Consider the following 25049-nt stretch of genomic DNA (forward strand, 5'->3'; position numbering starts at 1 on the left):
GATAAAATTCCAGTGTCTCAGAAGAATGCTGCATCTACATATGCTATTTACCAGCTAACTGTTCGCAGTATGAATTTTCACTCTACAGCAGAGTCTGCGCCGATCTGAAGCATTTTGGCAGTTTCAGACTGCGTGCCACACTAGAACCCGAAAGTGGGACCTCTGCATTTCGCGGGCAAGTGCTCTAACGAATGAGCGATCCAAACACGACTCGCGACTCTCAAAGCTTCACCAACGCCAGTACTTCACTCCTGTGAAGTTTTAGAAGGTTTGAAATGAGATTATGGAGTAAGAGAAAGTGTAAGGGCGGGTCATGAATCTTGTTAGGACAGTTCAACAAGTAAAGCATTTGCCCCTGACAGGCAAAGGTCCGAAGTTCGAGTTCCGGTCTGTCATACAATACCAATCAGCTAAGCCGTTTCAGATCAGCGCACATTACGCTGCAGAGTGGAAATTCATTCTGTAACCAAGCGCCGGCCGTGGTGGCCGAGCGGTTCTAGGTGCTACAGTCTGGAACCGCGCGGCCGCTACCGTCGCAGGTTCGAATCCTGCCTCGGGCATGGATGTCTGTGATGTCCTTAGGTTAGTTAGATTTAAGTAGTTCTAAGTTCTAGGGGACTGACGACCTCAGATGTTAAGTCCCATAGTGCTCAGGGCCATTTCAACCATTTTAGCAACCAAGCGTTGGCTTGTAAATATCATTTGGGGGGCTATTTCCCGCATACAAAATGGCTCTAGGCACTATGGGACTTAACATCTGAGGTCATCAGTCCCATAGACTTAGAACTACTTAAACCAAACTAATCTAAGGACATCACACACACGCATGCCCGAGGCAGGATTCGAACCAGCGACCACAGCAGCAGCGCGGTTCCGGACTGAAGCGCCTAGAACCGCTCGGCCACAGCGGCCGGCTCCCGCATACAGTCTACAATTTCTAACAGTGGTTGGTGTACTGAAACCGTGACTCATTATTTTGTTTCCATAAGCAAGGTCGCTTTCTACACTGTTCCCGAAACTGCGAAAAAACTGTACCAGCCAAACCCCTATTTGGCTTCTTTTCAGTAAGAAAATGGAAACACACTAAACTCAAGGCGGAGGAGGGCAGAACTTAATCCGCGAAAACTGGTGTTTCGGAATAAAACCACCAGGATGGAGTCGAATTGTGTTATTCAGTGATGAGAAGAGGAGGGAGAGGAGATTAGTGTTTAACATCCCATCCACAACGAGGGCATTAGAGGCGGAGCACAAGCTCGGTTTAGGGAAGGGTGGAGAGGTAAATCGGCCGTGCCTATTTCAAGGAACCATCCCGGCATTTGACACAAGCGATTCAGGGAAATCACGGAAAAATTAAATCTGGATAGTCGGACGCGGGTTCGAACTGTCGTCCTTCCGAATGCGAGTCGATTGGGTTATCCAATGCGCTATCCCGCTCTGTAGTGGTGAGAGGAAGGCTAGAGTTGTCGCTACGTACAAAAAAATTCAAAGTTGAGGTAAGTTCCTATGGGACCAAACTGCTGAGGTCATCGGTCCCTAGGCTTACACACTACTTAATCTAACTTAAACTAACTTACACGATGGACAACACACACACACACACACACACACACACACACACACATGCCCGAGGGTGCACTCGAACCTCCGTCGGGGGAAGCTGCGCGAACCGTGGCAAGGCGCCCAGGACCGCGTGGCTACCCCGCGCGGCTCGTTTAGTACAACCTGAGTTTTAGTGACATAGCAGAAAGTGGCACCAGAGCAGTAAAAGCGCCGTCTACATGCCATGGCTGGCCCCCGGAACCGACTGACCGCCGTGTCACCCTCTGCTAATGTCGTCATTGGATGTGGTATGGACACCATAGCAGTGACGCCACCGAAAACTTGGGGTTCCACTTGTAACAGCGATGTTACTGCAGTATACCACAGCTACGGAGTCAATTTAGTTACGCGTGTGAACGCGGCTTTTTGAGTTAGCTTTTTTATGTCATTTGGACTAGGAATTCAACAGAGAGCGAGAGGATGTGTTGTGATACTCTGGAATGTTACTTTTACATTAGCGCAGTTCTATCAAAAACACATTACTGAAGAAAGTTGCATCCATACGGCTGTATAACACGGTATCTCTCAGTTCGTTTTCGAATCATGAATTTTTGCTTATTAAAAGCTTCCTAAACTTCAGGCGTACTTCATCACGATGTTATCGAAAACCGGAATGAGTAGTACGCATACATTCGAATTGGACGGAACCGTATAACGCAATAACGAGAATGGGCGAGAGAAAGAACGGATGTTGTCGGCGACCGTATACCTTGTTTACTGAAACAACACAGAGGCGGCGCCGATATCTGGGCCGCGGCAACACCGATAACAGCGAAATAACGCAGCACCAAGAGCCACAATTTACCGCTCACGTACCACAAAGGGAGGAATCGTGAAAATTGGCTGCTAACGAGGAAAAGTGACCTTTGACCTCTATCAGTGATTTCTCGTTCACTTCGGCTGCCGGCGTCGCTGGGGCCATAGAAAGTTTCGGAAGAGTACATTTCAACTACATTGAAATACTATTTTACGTGTCGTAGTCATTGTGGTCATCAATCCGAAGACTAATTTGACGCAGCTCACCACACTAGCCTATCCCGAGCAAGCCTATTCATCTCCCCATAACTACTGCAGCCTACACTCATCAAAGCATACGGTAGTCAAACTTTCGCCAGCCTCTACAATTGCCCCCCCCCCTCTCCCCTATTTTCCTTGTATTACCAAATCACCAATACCTTCACGCCTCAGGATCTGTCCTGTCAACCAATGACTTCTTTTAGTCACGGTGTGCTTTACGTTTATTTCCTCTCCCATTCGATTCAATGCCTTTTCATTGCCTATCCGACCTACTTACGTAATCTTCAGCACTTTTCTGCAGCATCAAAGCTTCTTAAGCTTATATCCTCTTCTTGCCCGCACTGTTTATCGTTCACATTTCACTCCCGTAACAGGCTACACTCCACGCAAATACTTTCAGAAAATGCCTCCTAAGACCCAATTTTATATTCGATATTTCCAAATTTCCCTTTTTCAGTAACGCTTTTCTTTCTATTGAAAAAAATACTTTTTCTATGTAACGAAAATGTCACAGGTGCACTTTCTTCCCACTAGGGGTCCATGAAAGTCATATGTTGGTGATTTTCGGAAAGGATGTTCAAACTGTGAGGAATATTGTTTCAGAGATTTTGCTGACGACCTACAGATTTCCTTTTCTGAACGACATGGCGCCTTTGGTGTACGAGACACCGACAGACATTCCGGAAGACCTGGTTGTCTGCCGGCGGCTACGGTCGCAGGTTCGAATCCTGCCTCGGGCATGGACGTGTGTGATGTCCTTAGGTTAGTTAGGTTTAAGTAGTTCTAAGTTCTAGGGGACTGATGACCTCAGATGTTAAGTCCTATAGTGCTCAGAGCCATTTGAACCTGGTTGTCTGTCTGGCGGAAGTTGCAGCCATTACTCGTGAAACAGGTGGTTGTTTTGAGCGTGTTAGATAATCATTACCACGCAGTTGCTAGTTGTGCATTAATGTAAATGGACGACATTCCCAGTAACATCTCTAAACCAACATTCATCATTACGGTAGTCTGATCATCGTCTCTGAATATCATTAGCGCCAAAACTTTCATGGAGACCTAGCGGGGAAACGATTCTCTTGCGATATTTTTGTCGCATAAGAAGCGTGTTTCTTTTCGTCCCCTCTAAACAAGCTAAAATTTTATATACGTAGTCTTTTTACACTCTGTGTGCTTCTTACAATGGCTATCATCAGTTATTTTGCTACCCAAATAGCAGAGCTCATTTTCTTTCAGAGTGTCATCCCATAATCTAATTCCCTCAGAAACGACTCCTTTAATCCGACTACATTCCATTAACCCTCTTCCACTTTTGTTGATAAATCTTATAACTTAATTTCAAGATACGGTGCATTCTGTTAAACTGGTGTTCCAAGTGTTTCGGCGTGTCATGGACTAACCTTCAAGTTTCTGTTTCCTCTCCCTTTACAAAATTATATCTGATTTCCTTCAGTACTTGCTCCATGTACAGATCTCACTCCCTTCTCGACTGCTATCGCCCATTTATATCTTTCGGCTCTAGAAACTGCAGGCTGGTTTATTTGTAACTTTTTTCTGGTAATGCCTCACAGTCCACAATATTATCTGAAGCTTACCAGTCATTCCCTGTACTGTTCCTAGAGCTACATAATCTATCATTTATTTACTTCTTCGGTTATGTACCTTGCTCTCCGACTGATAAACATTGCATGTAATAGCTATTACCCACTACTTTAATAACGTATACTACTTTCATGCCTGTGTTATTTTAAAAAACTTTCTATGTAGTTATGCATATTACGCTGTCACAATTTGCTTTTGAAAAGTAGTTTTTAGGATTTTTTTGTACTCTGGTTCTATTCACTCCGACTTCCCCGTCCTCTGAAAGCTTCCTTTACAGCGGGCTGGTGTGGCCGTGCAGTTCCAGAGGCTTCAGTCTGGAACTGTGTGACCGCTACGGTCGCAGGTTCGAATCCTGCCTCGGGCATGGATGTGTGTGATGTCCTTAGGTTAGTTAGTTTTAAGTAGTTCTAAGTTCTAGGGACTGATGACCACAGATGTTAAATCCCATAGTGCTCAGAGCCATTTGAACCATTTTAGCTTCCTTTGTAACTCTCTCTAGCCATTACAGCTGCAAGAAATTCTCCCATTCCACCACCGTGTCCTTAGATCCCCGATTCGTGGCACGACCCCTTTTATATAAGTTTCATACGTTTCTTTGGACATGTATTTTACTTATAACGATTTGTTACGCAATATTGTTCATAATTAAAGTATATATTTTAAGGTATTTTTTGTTTGTTCTTGTTTTCAGGATTGAACACTTGATAATAGCGTAGGCGCCCAACCCGGTAGTATACATACAGGGTGGGGCAAATAAAGGTGGACGTGGTGTATGGATATAACCACATCCGAACAGGATGGAGTAACTGCCAATATAGCTGGCCTAACCTTGAAGCGCATTTGTACAGTCTTCTCTCCTTAGAGGGTTGTTAGCAAAGTTCAGTCTGGTCGCGGCCCAAGCTGCCCACCCAGGTCACTTGATCTGTCAGTGTGCGATTTTGTGTGAGGGGAGCCCTCAAGTCTGAAGTGTATCCCAACAACCCACATGTCTTCAAGAACAGCAGCACAACATTTCGGAACACATTGCAGCAATTCCAGCTGTCCAGCTTCGATCTGCTTTCAGCAACTTTTTGACCAGGGCCCAAAAGTGCGAAGAGATCAATGGTGGTCACTTTCAACATCTACTATAGTCAGTTAGTACTGTATTTCCTTTCCTCTGCTATGTTTCTTCGTACCCTGGGACTCTGTTCACCGGCCCATTTTTATTTGATCCACCCTGTATATAAACGTCTATGCAATTGGGGCGCCATTTGCTAAAAAAAATAACAACAGTTGCGGAAGCCCTCTGTCCGAGAAGCCTGTTAGACAAAATAGCAATATGTCATTTGACGATGGCCCAGTAATCCTGCAGTAAACAGAAACAACATTTCTAGCGCTCCACCGGAATGCAAAAGACGATGGAGTTCGTGCGCAGTCTGGTGGAAAGCGACGCGCAAAAGTGCTTTGAGCAGCGGAAAGAACGAATGTGGGAGTGTGCCGAGTCAAATAGGACTCCTCTGATGGTGAACCTATTTGGGATGCACACCACTCTTCGTCACCAGTGTGGATTCCCTTGTGTCTGCTCTCGCACACTACATTTTCCGCTAATACGCATGAACACGTCAGTGGTAAACTGCTCGTCAACTACCGCCGAGTTGATCGTGTTTACTGAAGTACACTGCCACAAAATGGTTCAAATGGCTTTGAGCACTATGCGACTTAACCCCTGAGGTCATCAGTCGCCTAGAACTTAGAACTACTTAAACCTAACTAACCTAAGGACATCACACACATCCATGCCCGAGGCAGGATTCGAACCTGCGACCGTAGCGGCCGCTCGGACACTGCCACCAGTTTCATCAAAATCAATCAATATCACCTATCTTTCTCCGTTTCTCTCCCCCCCCCCCCCCTCACCCATCACCCAGATCTCTCTCTCTCTCTCTCTCTCTCTCTCTCTCTCTCTCTCTCTCTCTCTCTCTCAGTGCGGAAGAAATTGACTATCCAAGCATTCCGCTGTGCCGGTCGGGCGGAAAAAAAAGTTTCTGGCGAAGAAGGAGTCGGCCAACTCCATTATGGAGAGTAATTACCGGGCAGAGATCACTGTCCGCCGGCCGGGAAGGAAGGGAGAAAGGAGGAAAAAAGAATGATCTGTGACAAAAACGGAGTGTCGCAGGGAGTCCGCTGGCAGCTGCGCCCCGAAGTCATTTCGCGCGGTTGTGCCGCGCGTGGGTGCGGGGGTGGGAGTCACCCCCTCCCCCTATCGCCAATTTCCGCGTCCGCAGCACCCCCCGACCTAGGGGTCGCTGCTGCCATCTAGAAACGCTACACTAGCTCCCGGCGGACTGCCAGCTCAACACAGCGCTCGAGTAATTTACGGGTCCAAATCTAGGTGACCCTTTCTTTCTCTTATCTTTGGCATTTTGAAGGGTAGCCTGCGCAGCACCGCTCTGTGACCTCTGAGCTGGAACACCGCCCTGGGAAACTATCCACTCCCCCTCTTCCTTAGCCTTCTCCTGGTCCTTCATCGTATTCCTTGTGGTCTAGTCCTTTATTTGGTTCGCACTGGAGCAACTGTACGAAGCAGGTATGATACTACAATCGAAGATTAATTACATTAAGAGGAAAATTAAGCGCCATCAGTATGCCGACAAGAGAATAGTAAAGGTTATAGAAATAGTCCACGAACTTATACACTTAGCACAGCTGAAAACAGCAAGGGGATGGACACTTAATTAAACACACGGGGGAAAAATGGGTAGAGTGTGTTTGTGACACAGAATGCTGTATTCTGATGCTAATGCACAATTTGTCTTGAACGGAAAGTGTGCAATCACCGCAAATCCACTGTGCTGACTTACAGAAGTAATATAAATCCTCCCACTCTGTAGGGCCCCCTCACACGTGCGGTTTTAACCGTGTATCTGAGCGGGGCGCAAGTGCCTGAAAGGGCGCAGAGCCGTGGCGTGCAGGTCGGTGGAATGTGATTTAGGATCACGTTCTTACCCACGCCCAAGTCAGCATTCAGGAGTGCCACGAGGAAGAGTATTTCTTTGATTAACAGCTGCAAGGCAGTTATCCAATTATCGAGACCTTTTAAGAATGATATGTTGCAGGACATCAACAAGGACAAAATCAGATGCAATCACACAGTTAGCAGGAAGAGCACTTCTGTAGACGAATATGTTACAGTTGCTTTAAGATTTTAACAACAGATCACCTCCTCGAACGTTACATTTGCCACAGCCATTTCCACATCCTAGCTGTCTAATATATTTCCCAAGACATGCAAACAACTTTTTGATGCACTACAGCCACAGGTCCTGAAATTAAATGATTGAAAGCAATAGTTACTGCTGAAAATTACATGGAAGAAAATTCTCACAGACATCCAAGTATTTTTTTTAATTGACGTCATTGCTTAAAACGAGTGAAAAGACTCGCCACCGTTACAACTCACTGGCCGTAAAATGTGTAAATGGAAATAGTGCCTTCATCTGGAGCAGAAGTGTGAGACCCTGCAGATGTGGAAGGAGACGATGGAGAAAAAGGATGCATGGAGCAGTGCTGGTAACAGCCTGACTTTACACATATTATTTCTGGAATCCTGCCTCGGGCACGGGTGTGTGTGATGTCGTTAGGTTAGTTAGGTTTAAGTAGTTCTGAGTTCTAGGGGACTGATGACCTCAGATGTTAAGTCCCATAGTGCTCAGAGCCATTTGAACAATTTTTTTCATTATCTACTGCCGTGGGGGATTAGCCGAGCGGTCTTGGGCGCTGCAGTCATGGACCGTGCGGCTGGTCCCGGCGGAGGTTCGAGTCCTCCCTCGGGCATGCGTGTGTGTGTTTGTCCTTAGGATAATTTAGGTTAAGTAGTGTGTAAGGTTAGGAACTCATGACCTTAGCAGTTAAGTCCCCTAAGATTTCACACACATTCTGAACATTTTCATTATCTACCGTGTTATTCCAGTGACTACAGAAGTTTTCGAAAACATAATGTAATTTTTAAGGGGCACCGATAACTGGCGACCGGCCGCTGTGGCCGAGCGGTTCTAGGCGCTTGAGTGCGGAACCGCGCTGCTGCTACAGTTGCCGGTTCGAATCCTGCCTTGGGCATGGGCGTGGATGTGTGTGTTGTCTTTAGTTTACTTAGGTTTATGTAGTTCTAAGTCCAGGGGACTGATGACCTCAGATGTTAAGTACCATACTGCTTAGAGCCATTTGAACCTTATGGCCTAAGTGTTAAAAATTCAAAATGATTTTCCATGTTTTAGGTTATTGGAATGAAAATGTTTTGTGCATTTGTTTGTTTTTTCTCTGTTGAAATGCATTCACAGAACAGCCGTACAGTTCACAAGTTGACGAGCTAATCCTGGCATGGTTATTAGAAATGAAGATAGAGACGAATCACCTGAAACCCCAAATCGTAATCAAGACAGAAAAATAAAACAGAACTGTAATCATGGAAATCGCTGCATTCTCCACAGTGCAAGTCGCCATTTTCAAAGTGGTTTGTTTTACTCTGTCATAAGAGTTCGCCGTTTTAGCGTAATCCTTTTAAAAGTTTAATTACCTTGTTTTCAAATTCATAGATTTCTGCGCCGTTAAATTTATCTATGTTGGTGCAAATCTCCGTATTTTCATTTGGCAGGACTATTTTCAAAATTATAAAACACTGTCTTCAATGCGAAGGTTTGTTTCAACATCACAGCACTTATGGTTCTACTGTGAGCGGTATTCCATTGCCTTCCCCCGACCTTTGAACTGATTTATCCAGCCTATAGGCGACCTACGATTTAACGTCGATTCCGAACCACAGTGCAATTTAGTATTTTTCAAATAGACACTCACGTCACAGGAGAACGAAGCGATATGTTGTGGTATATTCGGGGCGAGATACTATCGAAATATACGTAGGAATCGTGATGAAAGAATCACATATTTATCTATACATTCATTGTGCGCACCGCGGCGCAGTAACACCGGGCTATAACTGCTCTGACTAAAGCAACTGTATTTCAGATATATCCCTAAATGTATCGATAAATAAATGTTGGTTTCATGACGATTCTATATCATATGTCAATTGGCACCAGTGTATATATTAATGAAGGAAATATTTTTTTTAATGAGTCTGCGATCATGGTGGACAATTTGTGAATAAACCCGTCTACACTGCTCCACATATTACTTTATTTATAACGTCGTTTCGGTTGCTGCCATCAACATCAGAGCAGTAGTTAATATTAAAATAAAATAAGAAAGACAGGTGTTGATTATGCGTTATGAGGCTACTAAGTACGAAAACTTCAAAGGTTAAGCCAACCTATGACCAAACAAGGGGAAACGCAAATTTTGGTCGGAAAAACGAACATCTATTATATCCACTGAAGACGACTTATTGTAAAAGCCGAAACACATATGGAACAAATAAAGTACATTGCAGCAAGAAAAATACGTTGTTTTGTGCAACCTGAAAGTCTTCAAAAACAACATGCGAGATTTTCAATTCTCCCGATAGCTAGTACAAACTATATGCCCCACAGAAAAAATAGAGGAATCCTTTCGTAGGAAAATTGATATAGTTAAATCTTGTACTGGGATACGTTCCCACTGGATGATGGTGGTGATGATGATGATGATGATTGGTTTCTAGGGCTTTGAACTGCGCGGTTACCAGCGCCCGTACAATTTCCCAACCTTCGCTCAGCCCAATCTCGCCACGTTGATGAACGATGATGAAATGATGAGGACAACACAAACATCCAGTCATCTCGAGGCAGGGCAATATTCCTGACCCCGCCAGGAATCGAACCCGGACCCCGTGCTCGGGAAGAGAGAACACGACCGCGAGACCACGAGCTGCGGACGTTCGCACTGGAGGCAACAGTTTTCGGGTTATTCAAGAAAAACGCGTTTGAAGATCACTTCTATGTACGTTTTTCTTGAATAGTTCGAAAACTACAGTGAAATAGTATACCACAACAGAGTTTAACAGCATTAAATTTTCTATAAAAAGGTCTTGTTCATTTTCTCTGTAAGAGTAATAGTTTGTGCATAGCGAGCGAGAGAATATGAAATGCTCGCCTTTCGTAAGTGAAGGCACTGTGAGTTGCATAAAACCCGTAGGTAGGGGAAGCTTAATATCTCTACATACATATACTTGCTCTGGATGACGGTCACACGTCGCGCGGTCTGAGGCGTCTTGTCACGGTCCGTGCGGCTCCCCACGTCGGAGGTTCGAGTCCTCCCTCGGGCATGGGTGTGTGTGTGTTTCTCCTTAGGATAATGTAGTTTAAGTAGTGTGTAAGCTTAGGGACTGATGACATTAACAGTTAAGTCCCATAAGATTTCACACACATTTGAACATTTTTTGTAAGTTAGATTAAGTAGTGTGTAGGCTTAGGGACCGATGCCCTCAGCAGTTAAGACCTTACTACAAATTTCCATTTTGATGGCCACACAAACAAAGATGTTCTATAAGCTCCAAGTTTTTGTGAGAGAACTTTTTAAAATTTTAACCTTTTTAAGTTTTCGTCCTATGTAGCCTGAAAATTTAATAAAAACTCCTCTCATTCGTATAATCTTTTAATCTTAATTACAGATCTGATGACGGCAGCAGCCACAACGTCATATCCTTCCGAAGTAACGTCCTTAGTTGTAGCGGTAAGTTATAAGGGTTTGATGGAAAGTTATAAAGAAATGATGAGTCTGGAATGCAGTAGGTCGAGACTTATAGTCTGCCGCCGTAACTGGTTGCAGTAACGCCGCTGCCCGACAGCTGGCGCTCTCGTTTGGTATTCAACAGGCTCGTAAAACTTTTTACCTCGATTTCCCGAAAAATGCTTGACAAGCGCACCGCGCTAGAGCAGCCTTCGTAACATCTACAGTCGTGCGATGAGCAAAATCGGTGAGCCGTCGGGTGTACGCTTCCCTCGTAAGTTACACATTTCATCGCTCGCGAAGGGAAGGGGAACGGAAAGGGGAGTGGGGAGGAGAGGGGGACGGACATCCACGCGCGCCAGCCGTGTTTTCCATAATTCAGGTTTCCGCGAAGTCGGTGTTTTCCGGCCGGCGTCGGTGCGTTACGGGCGGCGCGCTGGATGCGTTCCACGCCACGCGGCCCGTGAACCCGCAATACGCAATATGGCGCCGCGGCCCTCTATAAATAACGCCGTGCCGCGGGAATCTGTTGCGCGGAGTAGCCGCAGCAGGAATCCCGGCTGGCAGGGGCCCAGACCGGGCCCGGCCAGAACACACAGCGCGCGGGGACCCGACCGCAATTTGGCCGGAACGCACAGTGGCTGCGCACGTCACCGGCCGTCCGTCTCCCGGGACGGCGACAGCCAGACCCGGTCCGACGCCATTCTGCGGTCCGTACCAACTCACTTCTAACTACGCCAGCAGGCTCTTCACACTAAAGTGCGCGTCATTTACGACGGCGGCCGAGTTTAGGTTCGTTCTGCGCTCCTGACGTCACAAAACACAGTCAGACAATGAACAGAGAACGACGTTGCCAGAGCTCGACTGCAGTGCAGAGCAGACGAGTGTCTTCAGTTTTAGAAACGTTCAGTCATAAATAAAGTAATTGAACAAAAGCAATCTCTTGATAGCAGACTTTCTTTTACAGAAAGTTTGAAAAAAACATTCTTACTACCAATTGCTTCATATTCTATTAATTAATTAAACCAAACAAGCAACAGGCCTCCTAATTCAGGCGATAACAAGGAAAGGTGTTTGTATCATTCTCACTAACGGCTTTTTCGCAATAAAGAACAGCGGTAATTGTTTATTTCCTATTGTACTTCAAAAAATTGCTCAAATGGCTCTGAGCACTATGGGACTTAACTACTGTGGTCATCAGTCCCATAGAACTTAGAACTACTTAAACCAAACTAACCTAAGGTCATCACACACATCCACGCCCGAGGCAGGATTCGAACCTGCGACCGTAGCAGTCGCGCGGTTCCGGACTGCGCGCCTAGAACCGCTAGACCACCGCGGCCGGCTATTGTACTTCGACGAAACGTAATTCATAGTCATACCAACAGTGTTTGTCGGTATTTTGCGTAATATTTTAAAGTCCTCTAGGAGGTGTATTGAACGACAAGCTGCGTTAGCGTAATGGTTAAAGTGTTTGACTGCCAACTGATAGGTTCTCAGTTCAAACCGTGTTCGGTACTTAATATTTTCTTTATTTAAAAACAATATCGAAGTGTCTTACTTCATGAATTTTATTAGTTTGAATGTAACTTTTTGAAATTTCTAGTGGCAACTAAAATCGACCATACGGAAAGTATAGGCTATGGACTTTTACCTCTGCAAACTCTTCAAACTTTCGAGCAATGGTTTACTACATCTAATGCTGCACAATAACTGCGTTGAACATCGAAACAAAATTAATTCATTTATGCGGGGGAGGTATCAGTCAAGAAGATGTGTAAAAATCAAATTTTTGTGCCAAATAGTTTTCCGAAATCGAATGATAAAGTGTGTCAAAGCAGTCGAAACACCATGTGTCTGCACAGGCGAGCAGTGCAGTGATGACGAAATTGCGCACAGCGCGGAATGCGGGGAGCGCGTCTCTGTAGCAGCGAAAGGGTTAATGCGGCCGTGGTGGCTTTACTTCATAAACTGCGCGCTCCCCCCTAAACGTAAGTCTGCGAACTATACTATGGCGCTGCTTCTCTTGGCGCGTACAACTGGCAACGCAGCAATCTCCCGCGTTTGGGCGGGCATGCGCGAACCGCGAAGATAAAAGAATTGAACTATAGTGGACGTTTTAATTACGCGGCCCAATTTAAAAAAAACCGGCAATTCTGAGGAGGACTCGCACCCTGACAAATCCGATCAAAAATGGCTCAGAGCACTATGGGACTTAACATCTGAGGTCATCAGTCCCCTAGAACTTAGAACTACTTAAACCTAACTAACCTAAGGACATCACACACATCCATGCCCGAAGCGGGATTCGAACCTGCGACGTAGCGGTCGCGCGGTTCCAGACTGTAGCGCCTAGAACCGCTCGGCCACTCCGGCCAGAGGCAGTTATGAGAGTGGAGGGACATGAAAGGGAAGCAGTGGTCGGGAAGGGAGTGAGACAGGGCTGTAGCGTCTCCCCGACGTTATTCAATCCGTATATTGAGCAAGTAGTAAAGGAAACAAAAGAAAAATTCGGAGTAGGAATTAAAATCCTTGGAGAAGAAATAAAAACTTTGAGGTTCGCCGATGACATTGTAATTCTGTCAGAGATGTAAGGATGTAGAGGCTTATCTCACTAGGGGTAAGATAGATACTGCCTACAGGAAAATTGAAGAGACCTTTTAAGAAAAGAGAACCACTTGTATGAATATCAAGAGCTCAGATGGAAACTGAGTTCTAAGCAGTGCGGTTCCGAACTGAAGAGCCTAGAAACACTCGGCTAAAGGGGACCGGCTAAGGTGGCGAAAGGCCGTCGGATTGAACGAAGATTATATTGACAAATGGAGCTTTTTACCGAAAAGAATGAGAAATAATATGGCGTATTGCAATCCTGAATAAACCAACCTCCTTTCAGAAAAAAAAGAAATGTGTTGCATCACTCATTGAACGACCCCTCGCGTATAGACAGTTCATCTACAGATTTTGCTATGTAATTTGTATACAGTTCCTGGCCCAATGCGTAGTATATATCTTTTAAGGACATCGTATAACTACAATCCAAAATATGCTGCTAATTTTTTTAATTGTTTTATTTTTACAGTTGGTCTATTTCGGCTGAAATGCCATAATCATGTTATCTGTAGGTAAATTGTACATAATTATGGCACATTATTTCTAATTTCATAGTTAATTATTAAACGAAATCCATTATTATACACTTATGCATGGTCTTGACATCCAGGCGATATCGATGATTCTATCGCTATTTGCTTGTTGATCATGTTCGTTTGCTGTTGCTGGAGTACTAGTGGTTGGTTATCACCTTATCCGACTTAGTGCTTCATGTAATTGTCAGATTATATTCTTAACATCAATACTTTCTCGACAGCTTATCTGACAGATACTCCACCAGTACTACAAGGTTATAGGCATTTCTGTGTTATGTAGGTCCTGATCTTTGCTACTGTTATACTTTTTCTTTTTCTGTGTGTTATAGCTTAATCTATAAATTTTCTTTTTATAATTTTATGTAATTTTTAATTTTCGGTATTATTTAGAAATTTTGCCAGTACTGTTTCCTGGATTATTATTTATTTTACTTATTATTTGCATGTCCATAAGATGTTGCTGGAAACTGTCACTGTACACTATTTGCGTAGACTAATTTCGGTATAGGCTTTGTTTAGTCCTGGCCAACAGCCTTGCCGCAGTGGTAACACCGGTTGCTGTCAGATCACCGAAATTAAGCCCTGTCGGGCTGAGCTAGCACTTGCATGCGTGACCATCCGTTCTGCCGAGCGCTGTTGGCAAGTGGAGTGCACTAAGCCCTTGTGATACAAACTGACGAGCTACTTGATTGAGAAGTAGCGGCTCCGGTCTCGTAAACAGACATACGGCCGGGAGAGAGGTGTGCTGACCACATGCCCCTCCATATCCGCGTCCAGTGACGCCTGTGGGCTGAGGACGACACGGCGGCCGGTCGGTGCGGTAGGCCTTCCAAGGCCTGTTCAAACGGCGTTTAGTTTGTGTTTAGTCCTATGTATTCGTTTGTATTCAATCATAAATGGAATTAAATTTTTTTCTTGCAGATAACTCGATTATGGCAATTCACCCTAAACAGGCCTAATGTAAAAATAAAAGCAATAAAACTTGGCGGCGTAATGATACAATTTGAAAAGTAAGTTTGTAAGAATCAAGAAAATATGTGACATAAATGGCAACATTGCATTGGAAGCTTAAATTTATTACACCGCCAAGGGACTGTAGACCTTCGTATTTCACATAAATTTCAGCTTGATATCTACCATTTCACGAGAAAAAGGGGTATTGACAAACGGTCAGAAATGGACAACAATCCTATAAGGGTTACGTTTTTACCAACTGGGGTATGGAACCCTAAAATCCACCCAGAAAATCTTTTAGGAAGCCTTATTTCATTGCCGTGACTTGTTTCTGGCCACTATGTCCATCTTCAGAATCGTCAGTGGGAGGTGCGGCGATAAAGTTTTAATTACCACCTCGAAGAAATATAGGTGCGTCATTAATGTTTTTAGTTGTTTGCAAGTACACTGCTGCAGTCTTGTTACACGTTATAATCCATGCCCCACAGTGAAGTAGCACGCCGCTAGAGAACTCGAAAGAAAGTTCGCAAGCTATCTCCACTGTCTCAGCGCCGTGTCTCATTTTACCTCGGCCCCTCTAGCGACGTGCCACGGTACTGCGACGCGAGTATTTCAGCGCGTACCTGGACTGCAGACAGGTACAAGTAAACAAACCAGAAAATTAATTATCTAGCTTTATTATTTCGATATGATAATTAAAATTTTCTAATTATCCCTCGTAACATGTCGTCTGCCACTGTACTGAAAAGGAAATTTAGCTTGTTAACGCCACTTCTTTATGCTATGTATAATAACTTGCATAACAAAAAGCAATATGCACGCACTGAAGCAGATGCTTCTATCTTACACAAGTCATCCACATATCATACAAAGTGGCTCTAACTACTTACACACTCTTACACAGTACACGAGCAGACGACTTGTTACTGCCGATACTGTCGCTGTACTAAAACAAGTGTAGCCATCTGAAGATCAACACAATAACCCGAAACCGGCGATAGAAATAAAACACGGTTTTTTAAAAGTATATCTGGCTGGTTCGACTTGATCTGAACAATCCATCACACAAAATGTGTTCTCACCTGTAGCTTTGAATTTAAACCTGTTTCTTGGTTCATTGTATCGGCAGGTAAAGATGATTAAGTTATAAAATAGAGCCATGTTCAGTATACGTAAGCAACACAGGCAAGAGTCGGATATTTCTTGGGAGATTAATATTGTATGCGCCAGTTCAGAACCTGTTCTCTCACTTGAAATGCTCGTACGAGTAATATTTTTTCACAAATTTCAAAATACCAGAAAACAAATTTAATTAATAAATAATTATGTATAATGGATCATATTCACACATCAGCTTTCAGGATAGAAAAGTACGCCTTCTACAAGTTATCTTTATGTAGTCCCTAACAACCGCCCTCACGATCTGTAGTCCAGTGTTTCATCACTGTCCCACCTTTCTTATTCATAACAATACATGTTCACATAAGACGGGCGGAACAAGACATTGACAGTACCTCTAATTAGCAGCAGCACATCTATTTTGCTGTGTATAGAAACACAACTGAGGTGTACACACACACACACACACACACACACACACACACACACACACACACACACACACCACACACACACACAAGGTTGTTTTCCCTTCACACCAGATATTTATAGAAAAAAATGAAACTGTCGACAAAATAGCAATAAATATTCCACACAACCAGTGCTCAAGCACACTCTGTCCACGATATGCAAGTTACATCAGGAAGTAAACTAAACAAACAGAGAATGTACGCTTACTATAGTTCGAAAAAGGTGCTGATAACTCTGGAAACCAGTTCAAAGTACCGTACATACTGATAAGCATACAACACTAAAAATAATGTCTGCGGAAGAATCGTTCACAGCTGGGTGTCTTGATGAAAAAAACTGAGGATAGTAACCATTATACAGAAGCTCATCCACGGTGCTACAGAGCTTCTTAGCTATAGAAATCAACGCATAGTCGATACGCTACCTCATCGACAGGAAACGTGAGCTGGCACATTTCCACTCCACCGCCACAGCACTTACCGCTCTCCACAGTGCTGTGGTGCCTACAGTGTTGCAACAAGTGTGGACGGCAGCTACTATAGCAAATGTTGTGAGGAACATTGTGAATATTTCCGTTTCCGGTCAAAGGTAGAAACTCACATTTATTGCTGAGGTAGTGGTCTAAAGGCAGACAGTGGTCCCTACAACATCGACACTCTGCAGTCTGTTGCACCATGGATGACGTATAAGGACTTTGTTTCTACGCTCATTTTTTTCCTCTGGAGACACGTTCTACAAACACTTGAATTCTGGGCGTATCGTATTTGCAGACTGTATATCAACTGAAAACATTTGCTTTATAGAACATTTGCTTTGCAGTATGCCGGATGTCGCCTACAGCGCAGCTACCAGCCACACAGTGGTGTGCTGCGAACTGCCGCCTACAGCCCAGCCACCAGCGACACATTGGTGTACTGCGGGTTGCAATCCTTTCAGTACGCCAGGAACACATCCGCATGAGACCTCCAGCAGCCGGTGGCGCTACGTTCACTGTACACAGCGCTGCTAACACTGGCACTGTATCGCCTCCGCAAGTCACGTTCCAACACCATTATCTCCCAGTGTAATCGCGCTACACGGCTTTACAGGACGCTGCCTAGCCGCTCTGCGGGAGTTGACATCGGGCATCCACAGTTCACCATTCTCTGGCTTGGCTTAATGTCTGTCACGCCAAGTGATTCCTCAGTCGAAGTTTCACTCACCGAAGGTGCAATACACTCCGGGATTTACGCTAGCCACGCCCCAGGCCTACTAACTGGAGACGCGCCTCGCCTGCCAAGGCAAACCTCCGAGTCACTGCGACTGCCGCTATCAAGGACTATGTCCACAAAAGAAAATTCCTCGGCTGCGTCAGTGAACCGTATTACGACAGCCCATTGGCAGTGACTACAGCTAGCATCGGTACTTTCCTGTATCTGTTCAGAAGATTAATAAAGACCCAGTTTTCTTTCGATACGGAGGCAAACCTATTCGTCAGTAGCGTGCATATAGCCCATCATGCTTTAAACGGAAGTACGTTTAAAATAACGATTGCTTAAAGTCTAATCCACATAAGTTTGTTTGGATGTGTTAGAGTATACGATCATCTGACAGCGGCTTCACAGCCGAAACCAGCAGTAATTATTATAAATTTTTAATCCACACAAAGGCAGCCAGTGAGGCAAACTGCAATCATTCAGATAATAAGATCCTAGGTTCGAGTTCGAGTCTGGCACATTGTTTTGATTGGCCAAGAAGTTTCAAAGCACCGTATACTCTCCTGGAAAGAGTGGGAGCCACTTGGAATGAACCAGTAAAGCCTCACATCCAACTCCTTAAAGAGTCGAACTCCCATTTGTAAAACAGCTACAAACATCTCTGATTACTTTACAAATGAGGCAATGTGTCAAATCTTTCGACATTAACCATGCATACGACAAGAAGTCTGGAAAACGTTTGATACTGAGATTATGTTTAACGTCTCAGTCGATAAGTGCTAGTTGAGGCCGGACGGTGTGGCCGAGCGGTTCTAGGCGCTTCAGTCTGGAACCGCGCGACCGCTATGGTCGCGGGGTTCGAATCCTGCCTCGCGCATGGATGTGTGTGATGTCCTTAGGTTAGTTAGGTCCAAGTAGTTCTAAGTTCTAGGGGACTGATGACCTCAGAAGTTAAGACCCATAGTGCTCACAGCCACAGTGCTACAACCGCTCGGCCACTCCGGCCGGCTAGGTTGGTAAATCATGTGATATCTGCAGCCGTGGTCTCGAACAATTGCCCCAGCGTTGGCAAACTGTTCTAAATAGTGAAGGAGAATACAATAGTGATGACTAAGGTCGGGAGCCGGCCGCTGTGGTCGAACGATTCTAGGCGTTTCAGTCCGGAACCGAGCAGCTGCTACGGTCGCAGGTTCGATTCTTGCCTCGGGCATGGATGTGTGTGATGTCCTTAGGTTAGTTAGGTTTAAGTAGTTCTAAGTTTAAGGGACTGATGACCTCAGATGTTAAGTGCCACAGTGCTTCGAGCCATTTGATTTAAACTAAGGTCGATGTTACGGGTATCTGTTGCGATTATTAAGCTTATTGAAAAATGCAAAGAACTTATGCACCAAGCTAATATATTTAACCCTTAGCGTACGAATATAGCTCTAGATAAGTAGATTATGAGAGCATTTAAAATTTTTAAGTTGGGTTGATAGCTATGTGAAATTTTGAAATTTAAATTTTTATTGCCCCTGGAAGCCGTTACATAGACAACCTGCAAATGGGACCCTGCACCGAGTTAGCTAATTAGTAATATAGATTACTTCTAAAAACTTGCACGGTATGCTCGAATTATGGTGCATGACACAATGTACTCAGCCATTGTTATACCGGGTGATCAAAAAGTCTGTATAAATTTGAAAACTGAATAAATCACGGAAAAATGTAGATAGAGAGGTACAAATTGACAGACATGCTTGGAATGACATGGGGTTTTATTAGAACAAAAAAAAATACACAGTTCAAAAACTGTTCGACAGATGGCGCTTCATCTGATCAGAATAGCTATAATTAGCATAACAAAGTAAGACAAAGCAAAGATGATGTTCTTTACAGGAAATGCTCAATATGCCCACCATCATTCCTCAACAATAGCTGTAGTCGAGGAATAATGTTGTGAACAGCACTGTCAAGCATGTCCGGAGTTATGGTGAGGCATTGTGTCGGATGTTGTCTTTCAGCATTCCTAGAGATGTCGGTCGATCACTATGCACCTGCGACTTCAGGTAGCCACAAAGCCAATAATCGCACGGACTGAGGTCTGGGGACCTGGGAGGCCAAGCATGACGAAAATGGCGGCTGAGCACACGATCATCACCAAACGACGCGCGCAAGAGATCTTTCACGCGTCTAGCAATATGGGGTCGTTCTAATAAAACCCCACGTCATTCCAAGAACGTGTGTCAATTTTTATCTCTCTATCTACATTATTCCGTGATTTATTAAGTTTTCAAATTTATACTGACTTTTTGATCACCCGGTATATCTGGCCCCTCAGTACCCAGTTAAGCGACTTTTGAACACGACTATTTATTTTGCCTTTTTTCGCGTTTGTTGCGGAAGACTTTCGCGAAATCACTAGCAGAACTACTGTAGGGCGTAAGTGCTAATTGGTAGGTGGTAGAATGTGGCCGCTACAGACAAAGATCTGGATGAAAGTCCTGGCGAGGCACACAGCAGCAGTCGGCCTGGAGGGGGTGCAACGAACTGCAGTGCAGGGGCTGCGAGTCGGGGAGCAAACGGCGGCCGAGGTCAGAGGTCACGGGCGCAGCCGAGCGTGCCGCGACCGGACGCGGAACTGCGACTTGCGAGTTAGCCGGCGCGGCGCGGAGCACTGTGCAAAGTGGTCCGGCTGGCTGGCTGGCTGGCTGGAGTGATTTAGAGCAGGCACCGCTTGCACCGCCTGAATACGGGCGCGCAATCTCCCGTGAACGCTGATACCGGCGCGGCGAGGCGCGACCCGGCCAGTGGGGGTGGGGGTGGGGGTGGGGGTGGGGGCGGAAGCCGGCCGCGGACGCGGCGACGCGGCCCGCTCTGATTTATTCGTCACGTTTCGCGCCTTTTGTACCGGCAAAGGGGCACCTTTCCTGAAGAGACTCCCGGGGAAATAATAGGCCGCGAGGCGGGAGCCAGTCGGCGCTCCGCTTTTGAGAAAGCCACCCTGCACCCTTCAGCTGCCACCAAACTTTCCCCGTCTACTCTGGCGTCGGACACCTGCTACCCTCGATCTCGCTTTACCATCTCTCTTGTTCCTCTTCTCTCCTTGCAGCGTCCTCTTATTCCAATAAAGACTGTGGTTTCTGTTTTTGACCTGTGAGAGTCTAGTCGTATTATTCCAAATCAGCTAAAAACAACTGCCATCTTACAAGGGAATCTCCCCATCGCACCCCCCTCAGATTTAGTTATAAGTTGGCACGGTGGATAGGCCTTGAAAAACTGAACACAGATCAATCGAGAAAACAGGAAGACGTTGTTTGGAACTATGAAAAAAATAAGCAAAATATACAACCTGAGTAGTCCATGCGCAAGATAGGCAACATCAAGGATAGTGTGAGCGCTGGAGCGCCGTGGTTCCGTAGTTAGCGTGAGCAACTGTGGAACCAGAGGTTCTTGGTTCAAGTCTTCCTTCGAGTGAAATTAATTTTTTATTTTCAGACAATTATTATCTGTCCGTCCGTCCGTCCATCCGATGCGAGATAACTACGCCGTAGTATGGGGACGTTACACCTAAACAAACATCGAAACACACGACGTCAGTCGACTACAGCGCACGGAAGAGAGATTATTCCTGCTAACGAGGCTCCCTGGCTGGCAGTTGACTGTTCGCTACTTTGCACGAGAGTGCATTAAATATGTGAGATGTATTCCGTGGGCAATTTGTTTTCGGTTCCCATTGGAGACGCACGTCCTTTCGTCTACTAATCACACGGTTTTGCGGTGCGGTCGCAAAACACAGACACTAAACTTATTACAGTGAACAGAGACGTCCGTGAACGAACGGACATATCATAACTTTGCGAAAATAAAGAAAGTAAACTTTCCACTCGAGGGAAGACGTGAACCAAGGACTTCTCGTTCCGCAGCTGCTCACGCTAACCACGGGACCACGGCGCTCCTGAGCTCACACTCTCCTTGGTATTGGCTATCTTGCGCATGGACTACTCAGTTTGTATACTTTGCTTATTTTTTTCATAGTTCCACACAACTTCTTCCTGTTTTCTCGATTGATCTGTGTTCAGTTTTTCAAGGCCTATCCACTGTGCCAACTTATAACTAAATCTGAGTGGGGTGCGATGGGGAGGTTCCCTTGTTAGCTGAGGTAGCTAATGCATGCCAGTGCAGCGGCACTCGACTCAGAGAAGTCTTCCGAAGTAAGAGTTGGTTGGTTGTTTTCGGGGAAGGAGATCAGACAGCGAGGTCATCGGTCTCATCGGATTAGGGAAGGACGGGGAAGGAAGTCGGCCGTGCCCTCTGAAAGGAACCATTCCGACATTTGCCTGGAGAGATTTAGGGAAACCACGGAAAACCTAAATCAGGATGGCCGGACGCGGGATTGAATCGTCGTCCTCCCGAATGCGAGTCCAGTGTCTAACCACTGCGTCACCTCGCTCGGTCCGAAGAAAGAGTGATTTCAGGTGTGCCGCAGGGGAGTGTCATAGGACCGTTGCTATTCACAATATAAATAAATGATCTTGTGGATGACATCGGAAGTTCACTAAGGCTTTTTGCAGATGATGCTGTGGTGTATCGAGAGGTTGTAACAATGGAAAATTGTACTGCAATGCAGGAGGCTCTGCAGCGAATTGACGCATGGTGCAGGGAATGGCAATTGAATCTCAATGTAGACAAGTGTAATGTGCTTCGAATACATAGAAAGATAGATCCCTTATCATTTAGCTACAATATAGCAGGTCAGCAACTGGAAGCAGTTAATTCCATAAATTATCTGGGAGTACGCATTAGGAGTGATTTAAAATGGAATGATCATATAAAGTTGATCGTCGGTAAAGCAGATGCCAGACTGAGATTCATTTGAAGAATCCTAGGAAATGCAATCCGAAAACAAAGGAAGTAGGTAACAGTACGCTTGTTCGCCCACTGCTTGAATACTGCTCAGCAGTGTGGGATCCGTACCAGATAGGGTTGATAGAAGAGATAGAGAAGATCCAACGGAGAGCAGTGCGCTTCGTTACAGGATCATTTAGTAATGGCGAAAGCGTTACGGAGATGCTGGATAAACTCCAGTGGAAGACTCTGCAGGAGAGACGCAGAGTAGCTCGGTACGGGATGTTGTTGAAGTTTCGAGAACATACATTCACCGAAGAGTCAAGCAGTATATTGTTCCCTCCTACGTATATCTCGCGAAGAGACCATGAGGATAAAATCAGAGAAATTAGAGCCCACACAGAAGCATACCGACAATCTTTCTTTCCACAAACAATACGAGAGTGGAATAGCAGGGAGAACCGATAGAGGTACTCAAGGCACCCTCCGCCACACACCGTCAGGTGGCTTGCGGAGTATGAATGTGGATGTAGATGTAGAGGTAGATGTTTCGAATCCCGATAGTCCAAAAACTTTTCACCTCAAGTATCTGCCTCAAAAGTGAACGGAAGGCGGTAGCGTTACGTTCCCGATGGCCAGTGTATCCGCTAATGTCCTGGATTAAATTCAAAATCACTCACTGAGCGAGGTGGGGCAGTGGTGAGGTTTCCCGTGAATTCCATAAATCCCTCATGGCCGGGATGATTCCTTTGAAAGGCCACAGCCACTTCTCCTTCTCCATTGCGAGCTTGTGCTGCGTCTCTCATTATCTCGTAATCGACAGGACGTTAAAACATAATGTTCCTTCGTTTTGCAGACCTCTCTGCAGCCGCCTCATGGAGTGAGTGTTGGTGGTGAGCCCTCCGTTGGATGGGGGCGTTAGCCCCATCGGTCTCCTTGTTGCTTTTGGGAAGCATCGCGGTGCTTTCCACCCTTTCTCTCCTCTCATCAATAACCAACACAGAAGCTACACTACACAAAATCATCTACACTCAAAAACTCTTGTACTTACGAGGCACCTCTCACGGAGGGAGATACTTTCTGATTAGGATAGCTGAACAATCCCTCCGGGTACGCTAACCAACAATGGAATACGACTCTTTTGTTTTGGTTAAGAACCTTGCTACAGCCAATTTTAACGTGTTTATTTCTACACCAGTTTCGAAGCACTAATGTCCCAGTTTTCAACGCATCATAAATCACTAATTTTCTAAACGAAACTTGGATTGTGTACCAATAATAAGCGATTTCAGCCATATACATTACAACTTTCCATAACTTGTTGCAACCCTGCATTAACAGACACATACACAGACGTGATACTAGAACTAGTCATGCAACAAACAAGCGGAAACTATACTGGGTCATTCAAGCTGCCCCTACCAACGTCGTTTTATGCAACCTGCGCGACATCTGTATCAGGAATGGTATCCAGACAGGCGACAGCCACGTAATCGATGTAAGCTCACTCTCAGAGATTTGGACGACTAGCCGGCCGTTGTGAACGAGCGGTTCTAGGCGCTTCAGTCCGGAACTGCGCTGCTGCTACGGTTGCAGGTTCGAACCCTGCCTCGAGCATGGATGTGTGTGTTGTCCTTAGGTTAGTTAGGTTATAAGTAGTTCTAAGTCTAGGGGACTGATAACCTCAGATGTTAAGTCCCATAGTGCTTAGAGCCATTTGAACCATTTTTGGGCGACTGTTAGCAAATGGAACCACACTAAAAAAATTACAAGAGAGTATTGACCATGACTAACATGATATTTTTGGACCAAGATATACCTCATCTTCTGTCTTTCTGTGTGTAATTACCGGTGTGCCCGTACGGGTTCCAGATGTCTTCATAAGCTTACACCGTTTATAGTACTTAATCGTTCGAAATGGTTCAGCGACGTTGCTTTATAAAGTGTTTTCCTCATTAGAAACAACGAAATTAAAAGGCGATATCAAAATGGGAAGTGTGGAAGTGAGAACTGTCCAGTATGTAATGCAGTTAAAAGGTTAATATATAGGGTGATGCAGCTGACCCTATCGACGCTGTTTTATGCAACCCTACATGACAGAAAAATGTTGTTGGCCACTTCGTTCAAAATCCCACATTTTGATATCTCCTATTAATTCTTTTTGTTACCAATGATGAAACACATTTTACACTACTGGCCATTAAAATTGCTTCACCTCGAAGATGACGTGCTACAGACGCGAAATTTAACCGACAAGAAGAAGATGCTGTGATATGGGAATGATTAGCTTTTCAGAGTATTCACACAAAGTTGGTGCCGGTGGCGACACCTACAACGTGCTGACATGAGGAAAGTTTCCAACCGATTTCTCATAGCCGGCCGGAGTAGCCGTGCGGTTCTAGACGCTACAGTCTCGAACCGAGCGACCGCTACGGTCGCAGGCTCGAAACCTGCCTCGGGCATGGATGTGTGTGATGTC

At 45.1% G+C, this 25049-nt stretch overlaps 1 protein-coding gene across 1 annotated transcript in view; it reads right to left on the bottom strand.

The window, feature by feature from the left end:
• LOC124798817 (neural-cadherin-like) overlaps positions 1–25049 on the bottom strand; it is an 858611-nt gene that overhangs the window by 37103 nt on the left and 796459 nt on the right. The gene's annotated exons all lie outside the window — the stretch shown is intronic.

The sequence above is a fragment of the Schistocerca piceifrons genome, chromosome 5 (assembly GCF_021461385.2).
Source record: "Schistocerca piceifrons isolate TAMUIC-IGC-003096 chromosome 5, iqSchPice1.1, whole genome shotgun sequence".
In the NCBI taxonomy this organism is placed as follows: Eukaryota; Metazoa; Arthropoda; class Insecta; order Orthoptera; family Acrididae; genus Schistocerca; species Schistocerca piceifrons.